Source organism: Carlito syrichta, unplaced genomic scaffold (genome assembly GCF_000164805.1).
Source record: "Carlito syrichta isolate Samal-C Ts95f unplaced genomic scaffold, Tarsius_syrichta-2.0.1 Scaffold304780, whole genome shotgun sequence".
NCBI classification, from domain to species: Eukaryota; Metazoa; Chordata; class Mammalia; order Primates; family Tarsiidae; genus Carlito; species Carlito syrichta.
Genome location: NW_007248876.1, coordinates 424482 through 447566, shown reverse-complemented (window position 1 = coordinate 447566; position 23085 = coordinate 424482). Strand labels below are relative to the sequence as shown.

The following is a 23085-nucleotide window of genomic DNA, read 5'->3' as shown; positions in this document are numbered from 1 at the left end:
GCCATTTTAGGTAGAGTAGTCAGGAAAAAGCATTCTAATAAGGAATATTTGAGCAAAAATATCATTTGACTGGAAAGCACACCTTGCAAATATCTGTGAAATCTCATAACCCAAAGGAAATTGAAGGTTGTAAACATAAAGCAAAAGCTTGTGAGTGAAATCTAAAATACTACAATGCTTTAGAAGGTTGTGAATCCATACATATTATTATAAACTATTTCCCAGGAAATGTCTACTGTCTTGGAACCTCAAAGAAGCCTATTCTCGAGTGGATAAAGATATCCACATGGCCCGGGAACATGTTTTGTGATCCACAAGAAAACTCAAATTTGAACTTGATTTTACAAAACATTTGGCTAAGAGTATAATGGGAAATTTGTCTCTTTTAAAATCTATTCGTGGGCCAGACTTGGTGGCTCAGCCTATAATCTCAGCACTTTGGGAGGCCGAGGCGAGTGGATTGCCTGAGCCCGCAGGCTTGAGACCAGCCTGGACAACTTGGCAAGACCTGTCTCTCCAGTAAATCAAAAAAATTAGCTGGGTGTGGTAGTGCTCACCTATAGTTCCGGGTACGTGGCAGGTAAAAAAAAAAAACCCTCAAACATCTAGGCATAGATGGAACATACCTCAAAATAATAAGAGCCATCTACAAGAAGCCCACAGCCAGCATACTGCTAAATACACAGAAATGGGAACCATTTCCCCTGAAAACTGGAACAAGACAAGGATGCCCACTCACACCACTCCTGTTCAACATAGTTTTGGAAGTTCTAGCTAGTGCAATCAGAGAAGAGAAGGCCATCAAGGGTATCCAAATAGTAAAAGAGGACATGAAGTTATCACTCTTTGCAGATGACATGATTCTATACCTCGAAAACCCAGGAGAATCTGTCAAAAACCTCCTTGCACTAATAAAGGACTTTGGCAAAGTCTCAGGGTATAAAATAAATGTGCAGAAGACTATCGCATTTCTTTATACCAATAGCAAACAAACAGAAACCCAAATAAAAAGCACAATTCCATTCACAATAGCCACAAAAAATTGAAATACCTTAGCATCTTCCTAACCAGAGATGTGAAAGACCTTTACAATGAAAACTACAAAACACTGCTTAAAGAAATCAAAGATGACACAAGCCAAGTGGAAAAATATTCCATGCTCACGGATTGGAATAATCAACATTGTTAAGATGTCTATTCTACCTATGGCAATCTACAGATTTATTGCAATCCTCACCAATTTACCAGCAACATTCTTCTCCGACCTCGAAACAGCAATACAGGATTCATATGGAAACAAAATGACCACCAATAGTCAAAACAATCCTCAGCACAAAAAGACAAAACAGGAGGGATCACGTTCCCAGACTTGAAACTTTATTATGAAGCTACAATAATCAAAACAGCCTGGTATTGGTACAAGAACAGGCATAGAGACCAATGGAATAGAACTGAGGTTCCAGAAGCAAAACCTCAATTTCTCAACCAACTCAACTTTGACAAAGCCTCCACCACCAACCACTGGGGAGAGGAGAACCTATTCAATAAATGGTGCTGGGAAAACTGGTTGACCACATGCAGAAGATTGAAACAGGTCCCCTACCTATCCCCATACACAAAAATCAACTCTAAATGTATCAGATACCTAAACGTAAAACCTCAAACTATGAGAACCTTATAAAATGCAGGAGACACCCTTATGGAAATTAGTACTGGCAACCAATTCCTGATCAAAACCCCAAGTGCCCAGGCTATAAGAGATAAGATAGACAAGTGGGACCTCATCAAACTGACAAGCTTCTGCAAAGCCAAAGAAACCATCAAGAGAGTAGGGAGACAGCCCACAGACTGGGAAAAAATATTTGCCAACTCTTATGTCTGACAAAGGCCTAACATCTAGGATCTGCAAGGTACTCAAACATGCTGAAAAGAAAAAAAAAATCCCCTTTACAAAGTGGCAAAACATATGAAAAGACAATTCTCAAATGATGACATATGACCAACCAACAGATACATGAAAAAATGTTCAGCCTCATTAGTCATCAAATAAATGCAAATTAAAACTACACTGAGATACCACCTAACTCCAGGCAGAACGGCTGTCATCAATAACTCATAAAACAACAGATGGTTGGAGAGGATGTGGCGAAAAGAATACACTTCTACACTTTTGGTGGGAGTGTAAACTAGTGTAGCCTCTGTGGAAAACAATGTGGTGATTCGTAAAAATTCTAAAAACTGACTTTCCATATGACCCTGCAATCCCTCTACTGAGAATATCCCTGGAAGAACTCAAATCACTCTATAAAAAAGATTCCTCCACATGTATGTTTGTCACAGCACTGTTCACAATAGCAAGAACATGGAACCAACCATGCTGCCCATCAAGAGGACCAGACAAAAAAATTGTGGTACATATACATGATGGAATATTATGTAGCCATAAAGAATAACAAAATCATGAACTTTGCAGCCACCTGGATGGACTTAGAGTCTTAATACTGAGTAATCTTTCATAGAAACAAAGAACTTAGTATCACATGTTCTTACTCATAAGTGGACCTCGAACAACTATTGTAATACTATAAGAAATGGATTGACAGTAGCAGGAAATGGCGGCAGCATCAGGGGGTGGGAAGGTGGGATTGGCAGTAGTGGGAAACTCCCTTGGGAAACCAGGGCATACCTCATCAACAAGCGTAACTGCACAATGAATATTTGTATACCTAACCCTGAATTGTACCCCACAATTTTAAAATAAAAAAATTTAAAAAGATCAACAATTTACCTAGTATACATTTTAGATGTATTTCTTATAAACTATATCCTTTTAATTGATTATAGTAAGTTCTAAAATTCCTTCCTAATATGCAAATTTCTTTTGTAAACAGTAATTTTCCTTTCGTTACTGGCAAATTTCCTTTGTCAATATCAGTGAAAAGTTAAAAATTTAGTGACCTAATCCTAGGCCTACAATCCTCATATAAATCATCTATAATCTGAAAATGAAGAATAATATCTATGGTGTTATACTAACATTACTGAAATTAACAAATTCTTTGACCTATAGAAATTGCCACTGGGTAGGGATAAACAATCATCTATCAGGTACAATGCACATAGGTGAGAGTAGTTGCTACAAGTAAAGCTTAGACTTCATCGCCACTATACGATGCATCTATGTAACCAAAAACCATTTGTACCCCCCTAAACCTATTTATATAATAAAAATTTTTGAAAAGTTCCCAGAATCTTTATATGCAAACACCACCATCCAGAGACATTACTGAGTTAACTAATTGCCGAAATACAGACATTCGTGATCACAAAGATATCCTTCAATTCAATAAATAGAAAGCTCCACTTTATGTCTTGGTTCTGCTCATAGATATTAGTGAAGTAAGGAAGGAGACAGAATTTTGTTTCTCAAATAAAATCCTAGTAAAATTCTGCAAAGACCAGAAAGAGGTCTAAAATTTAACTTTACTTAGTACTAGGAAATTGGTGTAGGAAAACTGTTCATCAATGTGTAACTCTTCAGTTGCCACTTGATCACCTACATTAATTATTTCCAAACTTTCTAGTCTTACGAATTGTTCATGAGCTTTAAAAAAAAATACACATATGAAATAGCTTAGGCTTAAGGCTGGGTGTAGTGACTCACACCTAAAATCTCTTTGGGAGGCTGAGGTGGGGAAGTCAAGGTTGTGATCATGACACTGCATTGCAGTTTGGGAACAGAGTGAGACTCTGACTCAAATAAACACACAAAAAAGGCTTAGGCCTAGTATTTCAGGATAACAATAAAAACGGTGAAGCCGACTTGTTTGGATGTGGGGAAACTGTGTTCTTGGGTGAGCAACATATTACACAACTGTCCAAAGCAGGACTTTAATAACTAGTTTTTTTTTAACCTTTCTGTAGTCACAAGTACATTAGCTTGTTTTTCAAATCAAGTTTATGTTTCCATTGAGTTAACATATTGGTAATAAACATATAGTTTTCCCACTTTTACCATGGGAAAATGAACTGAGGAATTCTGAGCTATCATCTCACTATCTCTACTGTTATGTGATAAGAAAATTCAAATTATAAATTTTAAAAATAGCCCTAGATAAAAAGCATAATTATGATAATAAATCTGTGATACATTCACATAAACATATATGCACATATAGACTTGTATGCGCACACAAAATATAATGAAACAATAGAATAAATGCAAGTAATTTCACTGATATAAAATCTATACATACCCCCACCAAAGCTGACCTCTATAAACATAGATATTTGACAGTAATGTTACACTTTCCTGGCACAGCTACTGTCCACTTTCATATAATATGCATTATAATATAATGCTATTAGTATAAATTTCAAATATGACATCAAAGTAATAAGATATCTTCATGTGTAGATTATGATTCAACACCTAACTGCTATAGTTCATGCAGCAAAGTCAATCCCTCATTTATCAAAGACAATGAACACATTAGACAATTTTCTGGAAAACTTAATTTGAATTTTCTGAACCAAAAAGCATGGTTAAAAATAAACTTTGGATGACTTTCATAGAAAATGTGGGAAAACTCCAACAAAACCATTCACATTGCTTACTGTCTTGGGTACAGTACAGTTCTTAGTTCTGAAAATGTGATTATTGAGCATGAAGTACAAAGCTATAATTTCACAGGCTAAAAGGCCAGATTCAAAGCAGAAACACTTCAGTAATTTGCCACATAAACCTCAGCAAACACATACAACCTGAAATTTCTAATTATTCTTTTCCAAATGTGGAGGTCATTTAGTAGTTCACAATGCAGAACATATGAATTGTGTTTTGACTTTCTACCTTCTAATTTACTTACCTTTTAAGCTAACACTTTTCTCACTGTAGTAAACATTGAAATTTTTAAAAAGTGATTTCCATTATTCAACTGTTTAAATTCATCTGGGAATACAAAGAAAAGCAAGCAATTTGCCAAGATTTCATAAAAGACTATGAATTGATATTTGCATAATAGGTAAAGTATAATTATTATCCTTACCACAACCCTATTGTTTCACTGACCATGGGAAGAAAAAGGGAACATAGCCACTGATTTCCTTTCAATATTTATATTAGAACTATATTTTCAAGAAAATGAGAAAGAATTCTCTTTAAGACTTACAGTGGAAGGATTACTGTCAAAAATGAAATAGAGTTGAGTTAATATGATAATTCAGTGGATCTTTCAGTGAAGACAGGAATTGTTATCTTATCATTTAATAAAGTCATGAACCAACCAGGCAAACTACAAAGAGAAGAAAAGCAAAAATAAAGCTATTTTACAGATATTATAGATATTATATATGAGTAATATAATGATGCCCCCAGCTAGTAATCCTACAAATTATATGCATATACACAAAGACACACAGACACACACAAACACAGAAGAAATAGTAAAATTATTGGTTTAAAATAGTGGTTATCAAATTATAGCATGCATCAGAAGGCTTGTAAACATACAAATTTCTGGGTCCCACCTGATGGTCAGGGATCCACATTTTAAGAACCACTACTTAGAGTTAATTTTTGTGTATGGTGATAGGTAGGGATTCTGTTTCAATCTTCTCCATGTGATCAGCCAGTCTTCCTAGCATCATTCACTGAATAGGTTCTTCTCTCCCCAGCTGTTGTTGTTGGAGGCTTTGTCAAAGATGAGTTGGTTGAAAAATTGAGGCTTTGCTTCCAGAATCTATCCTGTTCCATTTTTCTGTATGCCTGTTTTTGTGCCAAGAATAGGCTGTTTTGATTACTGTAGCCTTATAGTAAAGTTTGAAGTATGGAAGTGTGATACCTCCTGCTTTGTTTCTTTTGCTAAGGATTGTTTTGCCTATTCGTGGTCATTTATGTTTCCATATGAATTTCCGTATTGTCACTTCCAGGTCTAAGAAGAATGACGTTGATAATTTAATGGGTATTGTGTTGAATCTGTAGATTGCCTTTGGTAGGATGGACATATTAACAATGTTGATTCTTCCTATCCATGAGCATGGACAATTTTCCATTTGTTTGTGTCTTGGATTTATTTGAGCAGTGTTTTGTAGCTCTCATTGAGTAAAACCTCAAACCATAAGAAACTTAGAAAATGCAGGAGGCACCCTTATGGAAAGTGAAACTGGCAATCAATTCTTGATATAAACCCCAAGTCCCCATACCATAAGAGATAAGACAGGCAAGTGGGACCTAATCAAACTGACAAGCTTCTGTGAAGCAAAAGAAACCATCAAGAGAATGGGGAGACAACCCACAGAATGGGAAAATATATTTGCCAACTGTATACCTGACAAAAGTCTAACATCTAGGATCTACAAGGAACTCAAATGTGCCAAAAGAAAAAGAACAAACAGCCCCATTAAAAAGTGGGAAAAAGACATGAAAAAGACACTTCTCAAAAGAAGATATATGGGCAGCCAGCAGACACAGGAAAAAGTGCTCAGCCTCACTCATCATCAGTGAAATGCAAATCAAAACCACACTGAGATACCATCAAACCCAGCAAGAAGGGCCATCATTAATGATCATTAATAAAACAAACAACAGATGCTGGCGAGCATGCAGAGAAAAAGGAACACTTCTACATTGCTGGTAGGAATGCAAACTAGTGTGCCCTCTTTGGAAGACAGTGTGGAGATTTCTGAAAGAACTAGAAATCTACCTTCCATAAGGTTCAGCAATTCCCCTATTGAGAATATACCCGAAGGAACTCAAATCATTCTACAAAAATATACCTGCACATGCATGTTTGTTGCAGCTCTATTCACAAAAGTAAAAACATGGAACCAACCATGCTGCCCATCTAAGCTGGACTGGATTAAAAAAATGTGGTACATATGCACAATGAAGTATTAGGCAGCCATAAAGAAGGACAAACATACGAACTTCGCAGCAACTTGGATGAATTTAGAGTAGATCATACTCAGTGATTTATCACAGAAACAAAGAACATATGTTTTCACTCAAAAGCGAACCTTGAACAATTATCATAATACTATAAGAAAGGGATTGGCAGTAGTGGGAAACTTCCGGGGGAGAGTGGGTGGGATTTGTAGTTGAAGGAAACTGCCAGGGGAGGGAGGGGCATGCCTCAACAACAAGGGTACCTGCATAATGAACATTTGTATACCTAACCCTGAATTGTACCCCACATCTTTAAAATAAAGAAAAAAAAAAGAACCACTTCAAAAAAAGAATACTGAGAAGGAATGGTAAAGGAACAGTAGTCTCAATAGCAGTACCTAGTCCCTCATAATTTGGCTACTTCTATCTAATTTAAAACATTACATCAAATTATACACATAATTATAATCAAAGTGAGTGTTCTTTTAAACTATAGGCTTTTAAAAATATTTTTACAGTGCAATGCTGTTTTCTCCACTAGACATTAAGACTAAAAGAAAGTCTTTCTAAATTTTTTATTGTGGTTTGAAAAGATACGTTTAATTCATTACCTACTTTACCTATAATAAATCATTGTATTTAAAAATGGAGTCCTGTACTTAGAAACATTCAAGCAATCTATCTACATAAACCTATGTATAGATAAACAGACAATCAGATTTTGGTCAGAATATATTATATTTTACCAGTCAAAGGGAAGTATGAAACATTATTTGACTATTGAAAAGAGGTAGTGTATATTTAATTTGATATATTGCATTTGTTTCCAAGAGAGAATTTTCTTTTTTGAGTTGGAGTCTCACTCTGTCGCCCAGGCTGGAGTGCAGTGGCAAGCTCACGACCACTGCAGCATTGACCTACTGGGCTCAGGTGATCCTTCTGCCTCAGTCTTCCAAGTAGCTGAGTCTACAGGTATGCACCACCATGCTTGACTAATTTTTTGATTTATTGTAGAGATGAGGTCTCACCAATTTTTCCAGGCTGGTCTCGAACCTGTGGGCTCAGGCAATTCTCTCACCTCAGCCTCCCAAAGTACTGGGATTATAGGCATGAGCCACCACGCCTGACCCAAGAGGGAATATTAACGCCTGTGAGAAATGGTGATACATAATAGTACAGTATTTAATTAAATTATGGTTTACTCTTAACCAACCATTATCCCTTTAAAAACAGACCCATTTCATAAAATAGTATTTTCTTATATTAAAAAGAAAACATTATGATTACCAAATGATAGCACCTTGATGTTTCCAAGCTATATTATTAAGACAGTAAAATACTCTGACCAGTATTAAAAATATAATGCAATAAAAATTTATCAAACTGTTAGTCATCTCACAGAAGTATCTTGCACTGTTTTCACTCTGTCAAAAGTATAAACTGCAGTATTATTTTAACCCCCACAAAACTACAAGTAGTATTTGATTCATTCAAAGTTGAAAAGAACAACAATTAATAAAATACTGACTGAGATACTTGTGAAGCAATAAGTCAGACAGGATTCAGAAAGAAAAGAATCTCCCCACCCAGACTGTGTGACATGATGGAAGAAAAAAGTAAGATATCTACTGTTTTGCCATTTTGCCCTTCAAAAATAAAGCTATGATGTCAATAAAGTAGTTGGTTGCTGACATTGTATTATTTTGATTTAATAATTGCTCAGGATCAGAGGGAGAGCTGTAAAACAAATAAAGTATTGTTATAACTATGTGGGAATAACAAGTATTTTAAATCAAAATATTTTAACAGTTGGATTTGATTTTTTCTATGTTTAACACTACAAAAAAATTTTGTGTTTGTTTATTATTGTTCTGAACTAAAGTACAAAGATAATAAGGACAATAAAAACAGTGAAAAGCAAAGCAAGTGAGTTGCTTTAAATGGAAAAAAAGCGATCTCTGTGTGAATAGAGACCTTTCGTGTTTTAGTTTCCTGATTATAGAGAAAGAAAGTTAAAAGTAGAAATATGCCCCCAATACTCCTTTTTATGTATGGATGGGATTGAAAATAAATGCACTTTTTACATACTTTGCCTTCAGAAAGTCAGGGATATTTTGAAGTTACCTCTACAAATGAAAGATTTCCCTCTATATCCCAGCTATATTGAACCCACAATAATTTTATGCTTATATTCTGTTCTGAATATCTACTATATTTACCTAATAACCCTAAAGTAATTCTTAGAATAGCCACCAAATCAGAATATATATCCATTTAAAGAGATAGAGATGACTCCATGAAATTGTTCAGATTATATGCCAGGAAAAACTCATAGCAGAGTGTATTTAAAGTTGACTTCATGTTGTCCAATCTATCTTTGAATGGAGATTTTTACGTGTAACACCTTGAGGCAGACTCTTTCTCTATGGCTGTTACACTAACTCATGCCTGCAATAACTAAAGTTTCAAAAATGTGTTTAAAATGAAATGGAAATTAAAAAATTCTAAAGAACTAGCTTGTACTTTCAATTAGTTCTTTGTTCCACTAACATAAAAGTAGGTTTTGCTTACAAAATAAACATAGAATCAAATCTATGTTTGGAGTCTAGTTGTAATTGTAAAATATTTAAATGAATTTTTTTCTCTATAAAAACTAGTATTAAAATTAAGTTTTGTGGACAACCTAGAAATACCTTTTTATAAACATCATAATCACAATGTGTTTTTAGTTGTTTTAAGTAGGCATCTATATAATAATCTGCTCAAAATAGATATCCTGAATAAAAGTTGTTGATTTTAATAAAGAATGAGTCTGTTTCTCTTTGTGAACTTCTTTGTTAGCTAATTACATTAAAAGATTTAATTACAAAGCAATCTTAAAACATATTTCAGATTAAAATCTGGCAAAGGATGAAGGTTTTAAATGAAAAAGTATAAAGATTTAAAAGAAAAACTGTCTTACATTTTACCAAAGTTTTTACTCAGGTAAAAATTCCAACATTTAATTTGTTTCTGTATTGTTGAGTTTAGAATTATATTATAGATGTGTAATATTTTAACAGTCAATCACAAGAGATTTAGATTTAGAAAGCATGAAGAAGTAACAGTAAAACTAAGCTATTTGAATGTTTATATTATGCTTTTATTTTTTATATGATTGACCACAGTGCTTGAGCCCTAGAACCATATTTACATCACAAAATGCTGTATCATGTATGCTATAATTCATTGCTGATGGTACAAGACTATAGCATTTAAAGTTTCAGGAAGGCGTTCCCAATAACAGTTCACTGTTATTATTAGTCATTTTCAAATTTGGTTCTGAAAAATGTGTCATATTATTATTGATGATAAAACACTTCCAATTAGGTCAATTCACAGACTTATTTAAGTTGAAATAAGGTTCATATCTCAAAACTACACTTGCAGATTCGCTTGTCTAGGATTCTATGAATGAAATGAATGGGTTCATTTTAAAAATGTATAGTCACCTGCATAATCAATGTTTGTATACCTGATCCTGAATTGTACCCCACATCTTTTAATAAAACATAATAATAATAATAATGTATAGTCACTCACAAAAGTACATCAGATAACTGTGAAGTTTAAAAGAAAGATGTTTATTTAAAAGTTGTCTTAATTTTTAAAAACAATGTATTTGTATTGAAAATGAAGTTATTGCATACATTTAACTACAAAAATAGTATACAGTTCAGAGATGTAATTGGGCTTATTATAATCGGGTTTGGTCCATGCTGGGAGTGGAAAGAGAATATCAATTTCTCCTGTACCAAAAGATGATGGAACTGTCAAAAGTTTTAGTTTCTATTCAGATCTACAATAAGGCAGGCATATACTTTCTATTTTTGTGTTATTTATAACCTGGTTTGTCATTCTCTGCTTTATGATCACCCCTTTTCAAATGCTATCCTTAGCTCCAGTTTAAGAATGAAAGTGTTCTTACTGACTGATTTATACCAATTCCCAGTTTCCTCTCACTGATATATAGAAAAATAACTTCTTAAAATTCTTAGAATTCATATTTTAAGAAAAATAACTTCTTAAAGTATGTGGTTGGAACTATGCCAAAAGAAAGTCTTTTTGTTAAAAGGCTTAGGTGAGAGGTGCATTGAAACAATTAAAAGAAATATGCCAGGCACATAAACACCTAGAGAAAAGAGCACAGAGGTCAACAAAACAAACAGCTTTTCATTTAAAAGATTAGTGCCCAGATGCTTCCCCCAAGCTAAATCTCTGCCCTTAATCCCAAAGAAATCTTATCACTTTCTTCTCACTCTGTCCTAATCCACATAAATATACTTCTTGTTTATGTTGCTGTGGCTGTCATCTATTGCTTTTAAATGTTAAAAGCACACACTTTTCTAAGTAAATCTTCTCCAAACTCCTTTAAGGTCTAGCGCCAATTCCTATAATGGAGCAGCACCACCTCTCTCCTACCTTTACTCCTTTTAGAGGCTCCAAGAATTTGATAGCTATGTAAATTCAACAGTCACCAAGTCAGGCTTATTTTGCTTCTGATGTACCTGATGCAGAGTCGCTGCCTCTCCAACTGCCACCAACCTCAGAGAGGTGTGGCAGCTAGCAAGAACTCCAATTTCCTTTGAAGGGAATGACTAAGAGAAAAGACTAAAGTACAATGGACTTCCAGGCAAGCTGGAGTTCAAGCCACCAAATGAGACCAAAGTGTCATCCTCTCTGCACTGGATGCTGTTCAGCTTGCCATGGCCCTCACAGTAAACCCAGTAATCCCATAAGCATTTTCCAAGTCATTCCATATCTCTAACCCCTCTTGTGGATAACTTTATCAACATTCAAGGAATAAATATTCCAGAAGTGGACTACCGAATTATAGCCAACACCATATGTATTTTCCACATGATTTACAAACACTATCTGAAGAAGCAGGAAAGTAGAAACTCACCAGAACACTCCAGGAAAAAGCCTTGTTTTTGCTTTTTTGTTTTGTGTAATCTCTGTTCACAGCTCTCCCCCTTACTCTCAACACACCCTCTCAGCTATTAGAACTCACTTCACCAACTGCCGCTCTCTTCAAATCGGTCCTGTCAAGAAGCAACTAGATGGGGGTGGTGCTAGATTGAGGCTCAGGAGACAGTCTGCTGGTAAGTGTGCTGGAAAAGGGGGGAATTAGAGAGATAAAAGAAATGCAAAATTTTAAAAGGGGGAAAAGGGAAAGAAGTAAGGAAAAATAACAAAAGAAAGAAATTAGGAAAGAAAGAAAACAGCACAGACAGCAAGCACTTGCAACAGCTGCCAAGGCTGCTAAACTGCTGCTGTCCAAGGGCAACTGAGTGCTGAAATGACTTCTCCCAACACACCTCTCTATTCCCACTCACCCACTCAGACTTCCTTTCCTCCCAGGCTCATCCACTTGTAGTGTAAAACCATTTCCATGGCAACCTGTCGTCACATAATTTAAGGTGGTCTGTAATATCGAGTCATACGGGTTCTACCTACCCCAGGCAGGCGATCTCTGTATTACCTTCCACTCTCCTTTACTGCTGAACTTTCTCCGGTGGGATAATACTACCTTTTCTCCCTCCCTACATCAAAAACAATTTGCTCCTTTTCTTTATAAATACTGCCTGGCTTCATGAATTCCCCACCTTTCATCCGGGCATCTTCCCACACACCCCCACACACCCCTCCTCTTCCTCCTCTTCCCATTTATTCAATCATTTCCAACACAAACACAAACTTAAGTTTATGCCCATAAGCAGTTTTGGTGAAACAAGTGCTTTAAAAAAAAAAAAAAAACTAGAGGAACAGGATTGTGTGTGTGTGTGTGTGTGTGTGTGTGTGTGTGTGTGTGTGTGTGTGTTTTAAGGAATTTTTCCTCATCATGGGGAATCCCCTCTCACTTCAACACCTTCTGCTCTTGGCTAGCCTAGAAATATTCAGGTCCTAATGTTTTCTCCTACACTGCAGGTACTTCTCATAAGAGAAAAGAACTGGATGATGACATTCTTTAAAGGAACAATTTCAAAACGGAGACTTTGATAATTTAAAATAGAATTGCCTTATCATCCACTAAGTTTATGATTGATTATTTTTCTAATGTTTACTTGTATTAATCTGTTCTACTAGAGAAAAAGAAAGTAAGTTCACTTTTAAGGTACCTACAGATTATACAAAATAGATGATGAGTGCTTTATTTGAAGAAACATATCTAGAAAGGAATTTCAGGATTACAGAAAAAAATGCATAGTTAAATAAACATGCTTGCTTCACTTGGCAATAACTTTATTTCACTGGAATGTAGTACTTAAAACACCTGATATCTAAAAAAATTCACTTTACCAATCTCTTAAGTAAAATTTTGAAAATCATTCACTATCAGGCTACTTATTGAGATGTCAATGTGTTAATCAATTAATCTAGGGAGTTTTGTAATTCTCTTACCCTGGAGTTCTGAAAGAACATAATTCTTAATACTACAATAACATATCAGTTATGTTATGTCTCTTATCTGTTACTCTTGAGTTAGTTCATAAAATAAACACTAAAATAACCACTGATGCCTTTTTCAGCATGTTAACTGAGTTCAATTTTACCACAGCCATGATTATGGGCACAACTAGTAATTAAGGGATAATTTTCTAAGATATTCAGTACAGATATTCACTTTAGTTGAATAAGTATCTGGATAAATATAAATTAAATGTCAATTTCAATGTCTGCTCACAGTTGAAACTAAAAGAAAAAATAATGAAATTCCCTTTCTACAGGATTTCTCATCATGTCTTTTGATAACACACTTTGTTGAATTTAACAACACGCCTACTCTGAATACTATTTTCCTTCTCCAGAGCTCCCCATCAATTGATCTCCCTACATTCTCTGCTACTCACTTGCCAGAACACCATGGGTACTGTTGCCAGGAGATAAAAAAATCTTATGATTATATCATTAATGCTCTAGAAGCATTTTCAAATAAGAAATTTAAATGAAGCAATTCTGTGTTCCAAATCTCAAAAAAATCAATGCTGTATTAGACATATTAAAGATTAAAAACAAATTCTACAAGATACTTGGACTTAGGTTAAATATAGTGAAGATAAACAGATAACCTAATACAGATGTACACAGCCAAATATTTTTGTTTTATAAATATTGCAATTACCCATATGTGAATTAAAATTATATTGTAATTTTTAAAATACAGATTTGGGAAAAATAGTTCCTATTTAATTTTTACTCCCAAAATGGATACTGTTTTTAAAAATTATCCATAGTTAAAAAATGTTACTGATTAATAAGTATTAAATAATTGTTTTGAGTGTCTAAAACTAATTTTCAAAAAAATTTAACAGGCAATTCTTCCCAGCAACATATTCTGTTACAGTATCTTTAGTTTATAAAAATTATCTCGTGTTTTCATAGGGATATAAAAATTAAAAATAGGCAAGTAAATAGATAAAAAGGAAATTTTCACAAAGCCAATGATCCATGTGATATGCTTTCTATAGCACATCTATGATATTTTACAGCAAAATGTAGGCAGGATTAAATACATTTTAGAAAGGTCAAAGGTAAAACAATATACCTTCTCAATTTATACAATGCTTATAATGTGCAAGAAACTAAGTGTTTTAACTCATTTACTCTTCATTGAAAAGAATGTAAAGAAAATCAGAAGAGCCCATGATCCAGGTGAAAAAACTAAAGAAAAAATTATACACACACAAAAAAATCATGAATACAGCAATAGACAAAATGGCCCAAGATGGACAAATAAATAGCTAGGCAGAGGATGGAGAAGTGGTTTTAAGTGGAATAAAAGATCAGGTATTTAGAAATGTGCCATTTAATATAAGCAAGGGGTATTGTGAAGAAGTTCTAAAATGTCATAAAAAGGCTTCACCAAACAGCAATAATCAATTCAGGAAAGTACTGTATGTTTGCAATAAAATAAATATCAAATATGGCTCATATTTTCAATTATCTTTACAATAATTTTTAATTTTTTTACAAATATAAAAAAGTTAAATCAATATAGTAACAAAATAAAGATAGTACAGATATCAATGAAAAAGAAGATGGGAAGAGTCTTGGGAGAAGAAAAAGACGAAACAGAAGTCAAAAGACAATATCACTAAACACTAAACAGCTGTTTAGTCATCCAAATATCTGGTTTCAGCCTCATTTGTTCCAAAGGCCACAGTACCAAATTTGATTAATAGTGCCATTTTTGTAACTTTGTGTAGGTGTGTATGATATATATTTAAAATAATTAAAGATCACTTTTCAAATAAGAATGATTTTAAAAATTACTGAGTGAATGATAGCACTTTAGGGCAAAACACCTGATTTCTTCCTGAGCTTCTATGACAAAAGTAGTAGAGAAACTGTTCTCTGAAGAATCAGAAGAGTAAAAATCAGAATAATGGACTATGAATTTAGTGTAGACAGTATAAAAGCATCCTTGAATGGGTTTCTGAAAGTCAGTTGCCAGTAATGGAAGACTCAATATTTGAAGTACATAGAGGAGTACATCCTTGACCATTACATCTATCTCAAATGAAAACTATGTGTCATCAGTGAAGATCTAGTCAGATTAAAAGCATTAATGTCTACTTTCTGATGTTCTTATCAGAATCAAGACTAGTTTGGCTATAATTTTCACTTCACCTTACTTTACCAGTAAAATGTTATTATATTTTAAAAGTTATGCTATATTTTGAATTGGCAAGTTTTCAGTATGATTTTAATATATATTTTACCTTTTTGTTTTACTTATTCATATTGACTGGTCTTTAATAATAAATATTCACCAGGGTAAATTTAAATATTACATCTGGTCAATAAGTTGTATTAAAACTCCAGATGCCAACATACATTAAATATCACTTTGGTAAAATAAATGAGTAAGAACAAACTGAAGGTATCAAAAGACTTTGGGTAAAAAAACTATAACCTACTAAACAAGGTAAAATTATTGTAGTACAGTAGAATGCTTTGTCCTTATCTTCTAACATTTTTAACAGTCTTTACTGATTTTAAAACAGTTAAGTATGCACTGGAAGTAAAGATGAAGATGGAGACGATGTAAATGCTACTAGAGTCCCTCATGTAAAACACTTGGTGGAGTGGCAGGAAAGATATCTTTTGAATGTCGGAATTTTTCAGATTTTAGAAAGACTATATAATGGGCACATAATATATATTATATAACATCTTCCTTGGAATCTGGGGTATCACCTTGTACTCAAACACATTAATGTTTCTGCAGTTAAACATATAACTATTCACACTAAGCATGATAAATAAATATCATTAGCATGTCATAGTTCTAGGTTTTGCTTTCAAACCAGTTCAAATTAGGCCAGGTTTTGCCATCAAAATTATTTGTGAAAACATTAGATTTTCAGAGTTTTTAAATATCTCAATTGTGGATAAAGGATTGTGAACTTGTATATAAAGACAATTTTACACTGTAAACTTCTCTAGCCAAAGAACAGTTAAGAAAGTCAGTAATGCTAAGTCCTATTCATACATCTATTATACAAAGTCGGAATATTGCTTAAGATATTCATGTGATTAAATCTATACATGTCTGCAAGTAAATATGTATTTATTTGAATATTTACAATTTCATTTGACTTTCACCGACAGTACCGATGCACAGTCAACAATTTTATTTAGAACTTTTACATGAGACTATAATCAATCACTCAAGCTAACTTATCTTAATCATATTTCCTTATATTTCTACAACTCTATAGTGTTCAAAAATTATTATATATACATTATTTTATAACAAATATGAAAGGTAGGTAAGGCAGTACTTACAGTCTTACTTCATGGGTAAGGTAATAGATTGATAAGGATAAACAGTTGCTATTTATCTACTGCACAATGCTGTGTTGGCAGGATCTTATTGTAGGGAAGAACCAATATAATCAATTAGTGATGAAGACTGGGTATGTGAAATAAATAAAACATTGTAGGTTGAGCAAAGACTTAGCAATCTGGGCGGGAACAGTAAGGGATGCTCATCCATGTGCTCAGTGTCTTAAGGACATGGCTGGCATCTCAGTGATGCATTCCTCCACTAACAGACATAGCTTTGTATTTGGACTTTGAGAAACACTGCCTTACATTCACTATAAAATGTAACCAGAATTGGATTAATTAATTAGTGTTGTCAGTACAGACATACAAAAGGCAGCACTATTTACTACACCAGCTTCTCATGCTTTAATTTTGCTACCAGTCATGTCTCACTGCTAAATTTCATCTAAAACAAATTACAGTCAGAAATAAAAAGGAAAGAATCTAAGAGTTCTAAGAGGCCTAAACGGCCATCCCATTCAATCATCCACCCAATTCTTAAATTCTCCATGTAACAGGACTTCCTAATATGCAGTCACTTTTTCAACCCCTAAATATCAGCCAAATCCTGCTTTAGATAGCTCTATCTGAAAGTTCGTCCTTATAGTGAACTGAAATCTGTCTTTCTGTTAATTTTACCCACTTGGCTGCAATTCTACTGCTTAGGTAGGTACAGAATAAGTTATCCCCTAATGCCTCTTCAAATATTTGAAGATTTGAAGACAGTTTTTAAGGACTCTTATAAGTTATCTCTCCTCCAGGCAAATAAATAACCTAAATGACTTCAGCAATTCTTCATATTGTGGGGTTCTGCATATCCTTAACATGTTGATCATCATTCTGAACATGCTCCAGTTCTCCTGTTTATGTGTTCAACAGATTTTATGAAGTACTTCTCATTTGTCTAGATCCTTCTTAAAAGTACAGCATAGATGACAAGGATTTCTATTCAAAATTATATATATTACTATATATAGTGACCTTGTTAATAATCACTTGTCTTCTATTACTAAGCAAGGAAGTGCTCAGTTGGTTAAAAGTATTTCAGAAAAAGCTGCTGGTAGAAAATGTAAAAGAAAAAAAAGGGTGATGCATCTTAGGTGCTAATTTGGAAGGTAAGACAAGTTATACTTTGGTTGGGTGCTCTGCTATAATTCAGTTTTATAATGTAAAACTCGTACTTCCCCAAAGTTAAACTTTGTAACAGTTTGTATAAGATTTAGACAATGATACAGATAAATAAAAATATTGAAAATATATCAGGTAAGCAGTCTAAATAGCTTAATAAACAGAAATATGAAGGTAATTAAAATGTTTTTCTTGCAAAGAAGGGCAAAAATAAAATATCAAGTTGGCACTGTCATAAATGGTATATTTCAAGAAAGAAAAAAAGGCAAAGAAAAAAACAAATTGGGACTAGCAAATCTGAAAATCTAGCTACACTGCCTGAGTTGTAATTAATGACCACCTCAGGATCAATAAAAGAAAAAGTGGTAGGTGGAACATAAATGACAAACTATTCTGAAAGCAAATTAACTGACTGGTTCTTAACAAGGTAGTTTACAAGGTAGTTAATACAGTAGACTGGCAATCCTGAAACATTATGGTCTCGAAACTTTATACTATTAAGAATTGAGGGAGTTCTGGTAATATGGTGATGGCACAGGCGGACAGTGAGATTCTCCAAAAGTGAGTTCCCAAAAAGACTCTTACTTTCCTTCCCCTACCCCCCTGCCCACCACCAGCCACACCAGTCCAAGGCCTAGAGACCATCGGATGCAAGGCTGGCTATTGAGGCCTTTCAGCTGCTACTGCTCCACTATAGGCAGCCCCACGCTCTGGTTGTGTGGAGATCCCAGCTCTCTCCCTGGCTACAACGTCTTACCTGGTGGCCCTTGGATACCACCTTGTGGAGATCTGGGTTCCCTTGCTGGCTACACTGAGCCACCCAGGACTCAGCCGCTGCCAGCTCTCTCCCTGACTGGGCACCCAATCCAGCGGGCTGGTGCTTGCTCCTCAGAGTTCCAGCTCCCTGCCCTAAGTTCTGGGCCCCCACCCAGCCTTATTTCAAGCCACCGTCACCCAGGGAGGCTCTAGGTGCCTGCCCCTCAGAGATACCAGCTCTATTCCTGGGTGAAATGCCCTTGCGGGGACCAAAGCCACTGTCACCACATACCACCCATCCCTTGGAGCTCCGGTCCCTGCTTTGGCTGAGGCTTCCAGTGTGGGACCCTGTGGTTGTGTAAGGGAATAGTATATCTTAAGGAGGTGCTGATCAGCTGCTCTCAGCTCTCAGCTCCAGAAGAAAGAATTCCCAGCTCCCTCCTCCAACCCAGACTACTGGCAGCACACCAGATCCAATGCCCAGCTGTGTCGTTGATCCCACAGTCCATCATAGTGGATCACCCATAGACCTGGGTGAGTGAAGAGAAAGGACGGGTGGAGAGAAAGGATCCTTGAAAGAGGAGCTGCCCACCTCGGTCATTTTCCAGGCAGAGATTTGCATTGCCCCACCCATCTACAAGCAGCCTCCACCTTGGTTTCTAAGGTAAGGTCACTAAGCAGGAGACAAAAGGCCCCTCTCCATGCTGAATCACATACAGGCAACTCAGGCCTGTTGCAGAGTTCTTAGGCAACAAGCCAAGGGAACCAACCCAAGCTTGGAATAAATCTATCTGCCTGCAATGAAAGCAAAGGGGAGAGCCTAGAGATCAGAGCTGAAGAGACTTTAGACATTCAGGAAAGATTCCAGAGCTAGTCTGGTTTCTTATTTTGATTTCTGATTTTATTGTTTTGACTGTTTGTTTTACTCATTTTTGTTTGTTTTTTGATTTAGACTACCTTTTTGTGTTGGGGAAAAAAGCATCAAAAGGCATGATTTTATTGGACTGTCTTTATGTGATTACTGATATGCTCTAGGGAATTTTGTTTGTGTGTCTGTTTTTCACTCTTTTCTGGTCTTGTGTTTCTTTTTCACTCGTTAGTTGGTATGTGTGCCAGTTTTCCCTCTAACTCTTCTCTTTCTCTAATTTCCTCCTAACCCCCCCTTCTTCAATTATTTTCCTTTTCGTACTTCCTTTTGTTCCAGGGAGCAAGCCTAACCCCTGCTGCACAGACATATTATAAGGCAGTGGTAAACAGGTTCCAGTGTGCCCAAACATTGGTGGATACTGGAATCTGCAGATAGATTCTAAATCACAGCTTCCCCCTCAATTAAACCTCAAAACTGCAAAAAGTACAGCCCCCAACCCACAGTCCAACCTCAAAAGTGAACAAAGTCAGAAGACTCTCATAAGGAAGAATAGGAAATTAAACAAAACAAGTAAAAGCAAACCCACATTCCCTGAAAAACAGAATTAAAGAAGGAGAGGGAAGGAAGGAGAGAGAAAAATCTACATAAGTGAAGAAAACCCAAAAGAAGAACATGGGTCTCTCCCAGACCCCTGGGAGAGCAGAAACTGAGAAAACTGACTTTGGAATGCAAACAATGAAGAGCTCCCAGAATGACTAGTCTCAGACTACAAACCTAGATATCAGGATATTAATGGAGAGCTTAAAAATAATTGAAGAGAGACAATAAGAAACTAGAAAGGAGTTGATAACTGAGATAATAGTAGTAAAGAATACTGTGAATGAAATAAATAACAAACTGATAAGGATGGAAAGCAGAATTTGCCAAGCAGAAGAAAGAATCTCAGAGCTTGAGGACCAAAATATAGAACTAACCCAAACTGTCAAAAACATAGAAAATAAACTTAAAAAGACAGAACAAAACCTTCAAGAGATGAGTGATTACTTCAAAAGACCAAACTTAACAGTAATTGGTCTTCCTGAAAAAGAAACAGAGACAGAGGCCACCCTGAGCAAACATTTCATGAGATTATTGAAGAAAACTTCCCTCATCTCACCAGTGATGCAAAAATTCAAACACAAGAGATTGAGAGAACCCCTACAAGACAACAAATGAGAGACCAACTCCCAGATACATAATAATTCACCTAAACAAAGTTGGTATAAAAGAAAAAATCCTAAAGGCAGCAAGAGAAAAAGGTCAGATAACCTACCATGGAAGACCAATTAGAATAGCAGCAGATTTATCTACAGAAACACTTCAGGCTAGGAGAGCTTGGAGCCCTATCTTCATAGTTCTAAAAGATAAACAATTTCAATCAAGAATAACCTATACAGCCAAGCTCAGCTTCATTAGTGAGGGAGAATTAAAATCTTTCCCAGACATCCAATCCCTAAGAACTTATGCTGCCACCAGACCACCTCTACAAGAAACACTTAAGTAAGTACTAAACACAGAAGAAAAGGAAAACAACAACAACAACAATGTTCTTCACAAGAGTACAGGAAAAAGAGTAAACCGCACACGAACCAACCCCCAAACAAAAAGAAAGACAACAAACAAAGCAACAACAACAACAACTCAATAAGAGCCTTATGATAGGGATCAACTCTCACATTTCAATAATTAGCCTAAATCTGAATGGACTAAATGCAAAACTGAAAAGACATAGAATGGCAAAATGAATAAGATATCACCAGGCAATAATATATTGCCTTCAAGAGACCCATATCACTAGAAAGGACACGTACAGACTTAAAGTAAGAGGATGGGAAACAAATTTTCAGGCAAATAGGACACAAAAGAAAGGAGGAGTTGCAATCCTAATTTCAGACAAAATACCATTTAAGCTATCAAAAATTAAAAAGATACAGAAGGCCACTACATAATGATAAAAGGTTCACTCCACCAACAAGAAATATCTATACTAAACATATATGCACCCAACATAGGGGCACCAACTTTCATAAAGCAGCTTCTGGGAAAACTCAAAAAAGACATTGACTCTAACACTATCATACTTGGAGATTTTAATATCCCACTCACAATCCTAGACAGATCACCAGGACAAAAAATAAGCAACAAGATCTGGAATATCAATATGACTCTTGAACAAATGAACTTAATTGATATCTACAGACCACTCCACCCAACGACCACAGAATATACATTCTACTCTTCACCGCATGGAACGTACTCTAAGATTGACCACATACTTGGCCATAAATCAAGCATAAACACATTTCAAAAGATCAAAATTTTGTCATGCACCTTCTCAGATCATGGAGTGTAATAAATTAAACATCAACACCAACAAGGTTCCCTCCAAACCCACAGAGACATGGATACTAAATAGCAATATGCTAAACAACTCCTGGGTCAATGATGAAATCAAAACAGAGATTAAAAGACACCTGCAAACAAATAAAAATGAAGAAACATCTTACCAAAATCTCTGGGACGCCATGAAAGCTGTACTAAGAGGGGAATTCCTATCTCTACAAACGCACATGAAGAAAATGGAAGGATCACAAATTAACAGCCTAACAAGTCACTTTAGGAAGCTGGAAAAGCAAGACCACCAAGACCCTAACTTCAGCAGAAGAATCTAGGTCACCAAAATAAAAGCCCAAATCCAGGACATAGAAGATAAAAAGATAATACCAAAAAATCAGTGAAACAAAAAGCTGGTTCTTTGAAAGGATAAACAAGATTGATGGTCCCCTAGGTAGACTGACCAAGAGAAAAAGAGAGAAAGCCCAAATAAGTACAATCAGAAACACAAAAGATGAAGTCACATCTGACCCTGAAGAAATACAAAAGATCATTAGAGACTACTTTGTACACTTGTATGGAAACAAACTTGAAAATCTTAAGGAAATGGAAGACTTTCTGACATCACACCACCTGCCTAGGTTGAAACAAGAAGAAATCAAGACCCTAAAAAGACCAATAATAATCAAGGAAATTGACTACATAATAAGTAAACTACCTACAAAAAAAGTCCTGGACCAAATGGTTGTCCAGCAGATCTATAAGACATTTAAGGAGGAACTGATAACAATCCTACTGAAAGTATTCCAGGCAATTAAGAAGGATGGAACCCTCCCCAAATCATTTTCTGAAGCTAATATCACATTGATACCCAGGCCAGGTAAAGACCCAACAAAGAAAGAGAACTACAGGCCAATATCTTTGATGAACATAGATGCCAAAATTCTCAACAAGATTCTAGCAAACTGGATTCAACAACATATCTCAAAAAATCATCCATCATGACCAAGTAGACTTCATCCCTGGGATGCAAGGCTGGTTCAACATTCTCAAGACAATAAATGTAATTAAATGCATCAACAGACGTCAGAAGAAAAACCACATGATTACATCATTAGATGCAGAAAAAGCTTTTGATAAATCCAGCACCCCTTCTTGATAAAAACCCTCGAACATCTAGGCATACATGGAACATACC

At 35.3% G+C, this 23085-nt stretch overlaps 1 protein-coding gene and 1 pseudogene across 1 annotated transcript in view; one reads left to right on the top strand and one right to left on the bottom strand.

Annotated features, from left to right (window-relative positions):
• Positions 1-5295, bottom strand: part of FAM46D (family with sequence similarity 46 member D) — a 16020-nt gene extending 10725 nt beyond the window's left edge. Inside the window, exon 1 of the mRNA XM_008060963.1 lies at positions 5172-5295. The gene's annotated coding sequence lies outside the window, so the exon portion shown is untranslated. The remainder of the gene's footprint in view (positions 1-5171) is intronic.
• Positions 5296-10971: 5676 nt separating this feature from the next.
• The window catches only part of LOC103263276, a 101396-nt pseudogene continuing 89282 nt past the window's right edge, over positions 10972-23085 (top strand).